Source organism: Narcine bancroftii, chromosome 11 (assembly GCF_036971445.1).
Source record: "Narcine bancroftii isolate sNarBan1 chromosome 11, sNarBan1.hap1, whole genome shotgun sequence".
Taxonomy (NCBI): domain Eukaryota; kingdom Metazoa; phylum Chordata; class Chondrichthyes; order Torpediniformes; family Narcinidae; genus Narcine; species Narcine bancroftii.
Genome location: NC_091479.1, coordinates 49,986,404 through 49,997,676, shown reverse-complemented (window position 1 = coordinate 49,997,676; position 11,273 = coordinate 49,986,404). Strand labels below are relative to the sequence as shown.

The window sequence follows — 11,273 nt, the reverse complement described above, 5'->3', positions numbered from 1 at the left end:
GTGGCTCTGGGTACTGGGGGTTACAGCGGCTCTTGGTAGTGGGGTTACGTCGGCTCTTGGTGGTGGGGTTACGGCGGCTGTGGGTCGTGGGGTTACGGCGGCTCTTGGTAGTGGGATTACGGTGGCTTTGGGAGTGGGGTTATGGTGGCTCTGGGTAGTGGGGTTATGGTGGCTCTGGGTAGAGCGGTTACGGTGGCTCTGGGTAGTGGGGTTACGGTGGCTCTGGGTAGTGGCGTTACGGTGACTCCAGGTAGTGGGGTTACGGTGGCTCTGGGTAGTGGGGTTACGGTGTCTCTGGGTAGTGGGGTTACGGTGGCTCTGGTAAGTGGGGTTACGGTGGCTCTGGTTAGTGTGGTTATGGTGGCTCTGGGTACTGGGGGTTACAGCGGCTCTTGGTAGTGGGGTTTCGTCGGCTCTGGGTGGTGGGGTTATGACGGCTGTGGGTCGTGGGGTTACGGCAGCTCTGGGTCATGGGGTTACGGTGGCTCTGGGTAGTGGGGTTATGGTGGCTCTGGGTAATGGGGGTTATGATGGCTCTGGGTAGTGGGTTTACGGTGGCTCTGGGTAGTGGGGCTACGGTGATTCTGGTTGCTGGGGTTATTGTGGCTCATGGTAGTGGCGTTACGGATGTTCTGGGTAGTGGGGTTACGGCGGCTCTGGGTAGTGGGGTTACAGCACCTCTTGGTAGTGGAGTTACGGCGGCTCTGGATAGTGGGGTTACTGCGGATCTGGGAGGTGGGGTTACGGTTCCTCTGGGTAGTGGGGTTACGGTTCCTCTGGGTAGTGGGGTTACGGTGGCTCTGGGTAGTGGGATTACGGCGGCTCTGGGTAGTGGGGTTACGGTGGCTCTGGGTCATGAGTTTACGGTGTCTCTGGGTCGTGGGATTACGGTGGCTCTGGGTCGTGGAGTTACATTGGCTCTGGGCAGTGGGATTAAGGTGGCTCTGGGTAGTGGGGTTACGGTGGCTCTGGGTAGTGGGGGTTAAGGAGACTCTGGGTAGTGGGGTTAAGGTGATTCTGGGTAGTGGGGATACGGTGGCTCTGAGTAGTGGGGTTACGGTGACTCTGGGTAGTGGGGGTTACGGTGGCTATGGGTAGTGGGTTACGACGGCTATGGGTGGTGGGGTTACAGCGGCTCTGGGTAGTGGGGTTACGGTGGCTCTGTGTAGTTTGGTTATGGTGGCTCTAGGTCGTGAGGTTACGGTGGCACTCGGTAGTGGGGTTACGGTGGCTCTGGGTCGTGGGGTTATGGTGGCACTCAGTCGTGGTGTTACGGTGGCTCTGGGTATTGGGCTTACGGGACTCATTTAAGGACTCTTATATTTGGACTTCAGCGATTGTTTTCCAATGTATTGTACACTTTGTTTACAGTTCTTCATGGGATTAAATGTGTATGTTGTGTACAGTTTTCTTTGACTGCCAATAAGTGGTAATTGTGTCTGTCCAGAGGAAAAATGAATCTCTGAGTTTTTATGTGTGTACTTGTCAATAAATCGGAATCTATATGGCACCATTTGTTCCCAATTGTTCTTTATTTGTTTCGCTGCGTAGGTTGAGTTGGTTCTTTTTGGCATGACCAAGAAGTGGTAACTCTGCCTCGCCTCCAGGAACAAGAATCTCAGGGTTGAATCTGAAGTTGGCCCAAAGGGTCTGTTTCTACGCTGGGAATCTTTATGACTCTGTGAAAAGATCTGAGTGGCGGGAAATAATTTTTTTCAGGGAATGCCACAGTAAAGTCTGGAAATTCAAACTGTGTTTAATTGTAATGATTCAGCAAAAATATGAGGAGAATTAGGATCAGTTGTTGGGAGAGAACAGGGAAGCAGAGCTCAAGTCCCCTCCTTTCCTGTCACAAGGAAATACAAGACCATGAGAGAAGGTCCCACGGACATTGAGCCATGTACACGGTGCACAGGCTTTGTTGGGAAGAGTTGGAGCTGAAGCAGGGGCCCTCAGCAAAGCCACATCTGTCCCCATCTTTATAACCATCCTGACTGGGACTGTTGGAACCCTCCTTATTTGCTCAACAGCATTGAACACAGAACATTCCAGCACAGACCGGCCGTTCATTCCACGATGTTGTGCTGACCGACGTAAACCTTCTCCATAACAATCTAAACCCTCCCCACCTTACACCCGTCACCCTTTATTATCCTTACATCCATCTGCCTGTCAAAGAGTCTTCAATGTCCTGGTTGTCCCAGCCTCGATCACCACCCTCGGCAATGCATTCCAGGCAGTACCACTCTCTGTGTGGACAAACGAAAGAGTCAGATCTCTCTCACATTTCCAAGAGTTAAGATTCAATTTATTGCCATGTAATAAAGACAGTGCAACATTACACAAAATTTGTTTTTCGTCTGCTGTAGGGCAGACAGATTTGACATTGGCAGAAATTGCTTGAAGCACCTCTTTACTGTCAGAGAAAGAGAAGCAAATGAGACCTCCCCAGAGTCACTGAGCGTCCGTCAATTTGGCTCCAACCCTCCCATAGCCCCTGTTACCACACAGAATCTAGTCCAAACCATCAGCAGCTTGAGCTCCAGATCTGAGCCCCCATCATGATGAGGAACCCTTCAGGGACCTCGGCCCCCTCTCTCATCATGCTTCAGATCCCTGGATCCACTTCGGCCAATCTTGAGCCAGTCTCCTGCAGTCCCGTGAATCCCTCAACTGCACTCGTCAGCAGCTCACAGCCTGAGGAGTTTCCTTCCCTCGAATCGCCCCCACCCCCCCCCCCCCCCCCGCCTGTGGGTTCAACCACAGAACCCCTCTCTGGGCTGCCGCTGTGATCCTGTCCCAGGGGTCACCTCCTCTTCATCTCCTTCTTAAACCGGGTTGGGCTCCCCATTTCCTGGTGCCCTGAGCCAGTCCTCTGCTTCCCCGAAGTCTCTCACCTCTCCTGGCTGCTGCCAATCATAGGCCCTGCTATCCTGGAGGCGGCCCCCACGGCTGCAACATTTTTAAAATAAAACCAGCGTCAGGTCAATTTACAGGTCTTTTAAAGCCTTTCCGGATCCAACAGCATTCAGACTAGATGGTAGGAGCCCACGACGGAGCACTGGGTTTCCGCTCTCCGTGGGTCTGCAGCTCCGCCAGTGCTGCCATGTTCTCCCAGTCCCAGCTCTATGAACAGTCAGGGTACCAAGGCTGTGTGGAGAAGCAGGGGAGTGGGATGGTGGGAGAATGGATCAGTTCATGATGAAATGCTGGAGCGGACTCGATGGTCTGAATGGCCGACCTGCTCCTAGGTCTCATTGTCTCATCTTTTGCAAAGTACAGACATGGTTTTTAAACCAAAACACACAATTTGTAAATCACAGTTTGGGCTTTTTAAATGAAAACTGCCCACATTTCGGCCCTGCAAAGTTGTGGTTTTTGATCCCAAAACACCACACATTTTGTCAAATGCAACCTGATCTTTTGGAAAAAAATATTACTGTGCACTTTCCTGCAAAACACAGCACAGGCCCTTTGGCCCTCGAGATTGTGCTGACCCATATATTCCAATACAAAACTTTCCCGACCCTGTTTTCTTTATCCATGTGCCTGTCTACAAGTCTCTTAAATCCCCTAATGTTTCAACCTCCACCTCCATTCCAGGCCACCACAACTCTGCTTAAAATAAACTTACCCCTGATGGATCACCGAAATTCCCCTCTCTCCACTGTGGACACACGTCCTCGGGTGTTTGCTATTCCTGCCCTGGGAAACAGGCGTTTGCTGCCCACCCTATCTATGCCTCTCTGAATCTGGGAGACCTCTATTAAGTCTCCTCTGATCCTTCTGCCTCCAAAAAGAAAAGGCCCAGCTTTACTTACCTTGCCTCATCACTTCTTTTCCAATCTGGACAACCTCTTTACAGGAAGGAACAGGTGAATCTTTGGAGAGGCTGCAGAGCAGATGGACCAGGATGTTGTCTGGATTGGAGAATGTGCCTTGTGAGGCAAGGTTCAAAGACCTTGGGCTTCTCCCTTTGAAGTGAAGAATGAGATGGGCCTTGGAAGTCTACAAGATGATGAGGCATAGATCGGGTGGACCACCAGCACCTTCCCCCAGTTTGGGAGAGTAGCAAACACCAGGTAACGTCTGTACACAGTGAGGGGAGGAATGTTTAGGGGAGACATCAGAACCAAACATTGAGAGGAGTGGGTGCCTGGAATGATTGACCTGGGAGGTGGAGGCTGGTACAGTCAGGACATCTAAAAGAGTCTGAGGGTCTTAGGCACATGGATGGAAGAAAGTGAGAGGGTGATGAGGAGATGGCTGCAGTTAAAGAAGACAGCTCACTCCCAAACTCCCCACAGCTGAGTGGGAAACACTTGCTTTCAGATCAGATTCGATACAATTTATTGTCATGTAATCAGACAGAAATGTAATATTACACATCATCAGCGACAATATTACAGCAGCAATCATCGGGCATGAACACCACCCAGAACATGCTCTGTTCTCACTGGCACCATCAGGAAAGAAGTCTCGATGCCACAAGCCTCGCACCACCAGGTTCAGAAAGAGCTGCTCCCCCTCCACCATCAGACTCCTCAACTACAAACTGTCACGTGAATCAAAGCTCGCACAACTGGAGGGGGAATAAATGCTTTGATTAGCTTATAACTATGGGAGGATCTCACAGACATCTTCGGAAGGGTTCTCTGTTTAGGCAGGAAAACAGGGTTAGATGGGGCAGAGCCAGGAGGCCGGGCCAGGTATCAGCGCAACACACTACCAGTGAATCCCAGTTCACTGCATTCACCCCTTCTTGTAGAATTTAGGGTCTGTGAATGAAGACAGAGATCATGGGTTCAGAAGAAAAGTTGAAAAATAAACATTTACAAATTTACAGAATTAAGCGATGCGGGGACCTGGAGATCCTGGTGGAGCACCTTAGCACTGGGGGGGGGGGCCTTAGGCTCCTTGGGTCTCCTGGTCCCCTTGTGAGGGAGGAGAGGTGGGCTGGTCCTCTGGCTTAATGGTGGAGGGGGATGCACTTTCCTCCTGATCTGGATCCCCCGAGGCCCTGACTGGGGGCTGTGAGAATGAGCTCCGTGACTTGCAGGGCACCTGAGGCAACAGACCCTTTGATCTGGTGGTTACCAGGGCCTGATGGAGACCGTGTTATCCCTCCCATCCGGGTATCCACAAAGGCATACGTGGGATTGGTGTGGAGCAGGTTCGCCCTTTCCACCAGGGGGTCGGTTCTTGCTTCTCCTCACGTGCTTCCTGAGAAGGACTGGACCCGGAGTGGTGATCCAGGTTGGGAGTGTTGTTCTCGATGTCGACCTACTTTCCAAATTGAGTAAGAGCTTGTGACGAGTAGTGTTGGTCATGGTACATAGTAGCGACTGGATGGAATGGAGCGCCATAGGGAGGACTTCCTGTTACCCCTCACCAGCAGGTGGCTCGTCACTCATAAAGGATGAATCTAGCTGGGACACCTGAACAGTGCTCTAACAAACCTTTCCCAATTGATCTCCCAAAAACATATCTATATACTCTGTCACACATTGCTGAAGTCCACAATCAGCTCTTTGACGCAGACAGTGGGTGTTATATTGCTTCAGCCAAGATTTCTGTCTCCGTCCTGTGTGCTGACCCATTGACCCTTTTTATACAGTGCACTGCTGTGGTATCATTTGCTAATAAGTGATTGGAAAATGTAATTTCTTAATCAGTCATAGGTGCAAAGAGAATAGAGCAGGAGATGGAATTGGCCACCCTGTGACTCTCCGCTCCTGATTGTGGAGGAGATGAGTTTGCCAATCCGTACTCTTTGGGGTCTGAAGGGAAGGAAATCCAAGTGGTCAAGTCACCTTTATTTATCATTCAAACCATTGCCATTAATATCACAGGAAAGATGAGAGAGGGTTTCTCCAGGAACAAGAAGCATATTGACATAAATCGAAATGAACTATTAAGTCATAAGACAATTTTTTTAAAAACCCACGAAAACAAACCCATGATATACGAGTACACATATGTTCTCGGAATAGAGGAGCCTGATGGCTTGCGGATAAAAGCTGTTACACAATCTGGATGAGTGGGCCCGAACGCTCCTTCCAGATGGAAGAATGGAGACCATTTCCAAGAAGGGTGTGTGAAGTCTTTCACCATATTATTTGCCTTCCACGTGGATCTTGCCTTGTAGATGTCCATCATGGCAGGAAGAGAGACCTCAATGATATTCTCTGCTGATTCCACTATCCTCTGGAGGGTTTTGAGGTCTGAGGTGGTACAGTTTCCAAACCAGAGTGTGATGCAATGGCTCCGAATCCTCTCAATACATCCTCTGTAGGATGTCGTGTGGATGGAGGGTGGGAGATGAACTTTCCTCTGCCTTCAGAGGATGAAGAGATGCTACTGGGCTTTCTCGATAATGGAGCTGGTGTTGAGGACCAGGGGAGATTCTCCACCAAACGCACACCAAGAAACCTGGTCCTTTTCACAACCTCAACGGTGGAGCCGTCAGTGGTCAGTGAACAGAGATCCTTCGGGCCTCCCTGAAGTGGACAACCATCTCTTTGGTTTTATTAACATTCAGATATAGACTGTTGGCTCTGCACTAGTCTGTTAGCAACTGCACCTCAACACTGACTCATCATTCTTGCTGATAAGGCCCACCACGGTCGCATCATCAATGGACTTGAGGATATGGTTTGAGCTGAGTCTAGTTGCACAGCCATGGGTCAGCAGAGTAGACACCAATGGACAAGCCCACAGCCCGGGGGAGGTGGGGAGGGGTGATGATCTGGGAAGTCCTGATTGTGACCCAGAATGCTTGAGATCTCCCCCACAGGATGTCAAGAATCTAACTGCAGAGGGAAGTGTTTAGGTCCAGCAGGTTCAACGTCTCCATCAGGTACTGAGGTCTGATTGGGTTGAAGGCTGAAGTGAAGTCAATGAACAGCATTCCAACAGACCTGTGTTTGCTTCCAGATGGGTGAGGCTAAATGGAGGGAGGTGGTGATGGCATAATCCATAGAGCAGTTTGATCAATATACGAATGGCAGGGGGTCCAGTGAGGGGAGCAACAGGAGGTTGATGTGCCCCATGATGAGACTCTCAAAGCACTTCATGATGGTAGATGTAAATGGAGCAGGGCAGCCGTCACTGAGGAAAGAACTGATGACTTCTTCGGCCCAGGGATGATGGTGGCGGCTTTGAAGAAGTAGGAACTGTGCCCCTGTAGAAGCACAAGGTTGACTGGTGCTCTTCCGTCTTCTGTCTGGGGGTGGGCTGTGGTCGTTCGGGCACAGGGGTTGTGACCTGGTTCATGGTGGCCTCGTTCTCTCATCGTCCACCACAACACATCGGCATGGGCTGCGACCGTCCTGGGATTTGAGAAGTCCTTGTCTGCTTGCAGGAACGGGATGTCCTCTGGCATTTGTTCGAGGAAGGCTTACTCAAGCATCAGGCAGGGTCTGTGACCTTCTATCAGTGCAAGCATCTCGTCCATCAAGGCCAATTTTATCAATACAGTCATCTGTTCTAGGAATAGGATAACCATCTGTTTTAGTTACTGAATTAACCTTCCTGTAATCTGTACAAAATCTAATAATTCCATCTGGTTTCGGTACCAGAATACAAGAAAAAAAAACCTTCTGAGTTTGAAGGTCTAATAATGTAATTTCTCAACATATATTCCACCTCCTGATCTATGATTTTACTCCTTAATGTATATACTATATAGGTCTGTCCCCCAGGCCATTGAGGTGCATCAGCCTGGCTGCGTGCTGCCGACAGGAGAGTCTAAAGATGCTGAGGAGAAGGGTTTTGAGGGTGATGCACTTGCCCTCCTCAGAGGGATCATGGATCAGATCAGCAACTCTAGCTGCTCTTTCCTTGTTGAGGGCACTCACCATGTGGTAGAACATGGTGGAGTCCGAGGTGATCTGCCGGAGTTGAAGATCCACCTCCACCTGCCTGATCCATGTGCGGGGCCGGTAGGTCCAGAATGGGGGAGCTTCACAGAGAGAGTGCTGATCGCCGAGGAATCCATGTTTTGAGACCAGATGTCATCTGGGCTCTGCAGGTTCACCAATGTAGTGGCCGCTACACACAGAAAACACCACAGGACTTGATGGAATTTCAAGGACAATTGTTTATCTGAATTTGGAGCGCCCCAATTTAAAGCCAACGTGAGTTCTGCCCCACGCAGTGGTGACGTCATTAAGTGGCCCAGGACACAAACTGAGGCCACGAGGCAATAAGCAAGCCCTGACAGCGGTACAAACAGGGCCGGTTCATTCACAGAGATGTGCACCACCACCAAACCTTATTATGAGGATAAGGGGAGTGGAGAACCATCTGTTTCAGGTGTTTGCTGTAGACAGGGTTGAGGAAGTTATCGATCACAAGATTATGGAAACAAAATCTTGTGAGGGTAACCTTAAAGAAACCATGGTTCCTGAGTGCCTATCGAACTCAGCAATTTTGGAAAATTTGGAGGAAAAGTTAGGTCATCTTAAATCACAAGAAACGGATGCAATTGAAGGAATTAATTTGAAATTTACAAATTTGTTTCCTGATGTGCCAAAAAAAGACATCAGTGATTTATCATGATGTAGATGTGGGAGAAGCAAGTCCCATGAATCAACACCCATATAGTATATACATTAAGGAGTAAAATCATAGATCAGGAGGTGGAATATTACATTATTAATATTAGACCTTCAAATATTAGACCTTCAAATATTAGACCTTCAAATATTAGACCTTCAAACTCAGAAGGTTTTTTTTTCTTGTATTCTGGTACCGAAACCAGATGGAATTATTCGGTTCTGTTCAGATTACAGGAAGGTTAATTCAGTAACTAAAACAGATGCTTATCCTATTCCAAGAACAGATGACTGTATTGATAAAATTGGCAAAGCTAAATTTCTTACTAAGTTGGATTTGTTGAAAGGTTACTGGTGTCTGTCTTTAACTGGGAGAGGAAAGAATATTTCGGCTTTTGTAACTCCATCTGGTTTATATGAGTATAATGTGTTACCTTTTGGCATGAAAAATGCCCCTGCTACATTCCAAAGGATGATTAATTTGGTAATCCAAGGGTTAACTCATACAGATGCTTATATTGACAAAGGGGGTGATGTGGCCATCTTGGGTCTGTCCTCAGGGTGCACTGGGATCTGGTGATATCTGCACACCAGGTAAACCTTGGAGAAAGCCCTCACACCATGCAGGTTGGCCGTAAAGTTCTGGATGTGAGGGATGGGGTAACGGTCAGGAATGGTTGCCTCGTTGAGTCGTCGACAGTCTCCGCAAGGACGCCAGCCGCCGGAGACTCACTAACCTGACAGGTTGACACTGTGGAATCCTTGATGAAATTGAAACTTAAATGCGAATTTCCTTAACTACTTTCTGGTTTCTGGTTGAAAAGTACATATTTCAACTTCTTTAACTGTTTTACATGTGCTATTAATATTTAAACATGACAGTTCATAGATGTCAAAACAATGTTTAATCAATTCCCAAAAAAGCATTTATTTTAATGTTTGTAGTTTCATTATAGCATTTATATTAGGCTTTTTTAAAATGGAAATGTGGATGTGAATTTCCTGATGTATATTTGTTTTCTTGAAGAAAAATCATTTTACATGTGTTGTTAATTTATACACAACACAGTTCATAGCTTGTGAAAACAAAGATTAAACATTTCCCAAAATGCCATTTATTTTAGTGTTTGTAGTTCCTTTCCATTTTAACATCCCAATTTTATACTCTGAGACTCAAGAACTTTACAGGTTGACACTGTGGAGTTCACTTCCATAAAAATGTCACACCTTGAAACTCACTCACATCACCAGGTCACACTGTGAAAATTACTCACATCCCAAGTTTACACTGTGGGACGCACTCACATAACATTTACAATGTGGGATTCACTAAGTCAACAAGATTATACTGTGCAAATCTCTCACATACCAAGTTTACACTGTGGGACTCACTCACATAACATTTACAATGTGGGATTCACTAAGTCAACAAGATTATACTGTGCAAATCTCTCACATAACAAGTTTACACTGTGGGACTCATTCACATTACATTTACAATGTGGGATTCATAAAGAAGACATGATTACACTGTGGGACTCACTAACATAAAGTTTACAATATGGGATTCACAAAGAAAACATGATTATTCTTTGGAACTCACTCACATCACAAGGTTACACTGTGGAACTCACTAACAAAACATTTTCAATGTCGAACTCCAATGAGAAAACAAGGTCAAAAAGTGGGACTCACTCACTTACAAGGTTAGACGGCGGGTAAAAATCACATCACATGTTCATTCTGATGAATTCATTCAAATAACAAAGTTACATTGTGGAATCCCCCTCAATAAGAAAGATAAACTGGAAGAGTCATGTAATGGAGTAGGGGCCGGTAGGAGAATACCAGCCCTCTCCAGAAAAAAAGGAAATAAGTGAAGAAAAAGCAAAGCCCCTGTCTTGGGTAAACTTATACCTCTCATTTTGTTCATTTTAGATTGGTCACAGTGTTTGAGCCACCGAAAGAAAATAGACAAACACACACCGAGAACAGTTCAGTTTATACAAATGTTTATTACTAATTCAAAAGCTGATTTCACACTACAATATGCAAGCCCTTCCCAACTATACTTATCAATGCCTGGGCTGGTCCCAAATGCCGAAGCGAGGCTACAACTGCACACTTGTAGTAGGTTGTCAGGGCGCCGGTAGCAGCTTCTCCACCTCCCCCGACCGGGACGTTGCTTGGACTCAGGCTGTTCTTCCTTCTTGACAAGGGGTGTTCCCACCCCTCGGAGAGTCTAAACTTAAGCAGCAGGACCACAGGCTTATATACCCCAAAAACAATTAATCATGCGCCTCCTCCTTCTAACATTTGTCAGTCAAAATCAAAACTGAACATTATATTCTACAATTTAGAAGATTAATTATTATGGAACCAGGATGTTATGATTTCCTCGTTTATCTCGTAGATACAAAGACTTATTAAAACTTCTCGAGCAAGACAGGTTGTGACCAATTCGTCAATTTCAGAGTGTTGCATTTGACAACTGCTTTCCCTGGGCCTCACAGTGGAATTCCATTTCAAAGTCTATCTTCAGATAAATCCCCATGGCTGAGTTTAATTACATTTGCTAGTTCTGAAAGTAAGGTGACCTGCGTGTGGACCCAGTGTCGTCAGTTCCATATAAGCAAAAAGCATCTGTGTACATGGTTTTAATCCTCCATTACAGCCCCAGACACACAAATCATAACAAATAAAAAATAAAGGTTT

The 11,273-nt window shown here is 47.1% G+C and overlaps 1 long non-coding RNA gene across 1 annotated transcript in view; it reads right to left on the bottom strand.

Moving 5' to 3' along the window:
- Window positions 1–1,525: 1,525 nt before the first annotated feature.
- Window positions 1,526–11,273, bottom strand: part of LOC138745361 (uncharacterized) — an 87,492-nt gene continuing 77,744 nt past the window's right edge. Inside the window, exons 2-3 of the long non-coding RNA XR_011346215.1 lie at window positions 2,160–2,249; window positions 1,526–1,691 (exon numbers count right to left, since the gene is read on the bottom strand). This is a non-coding gene — a long non-coding RNA (uncharacterized lncRNA). The remainder of the gene's footprint in view (window positions 1,692–2,159; window positions 2,250–11,273) is intronic.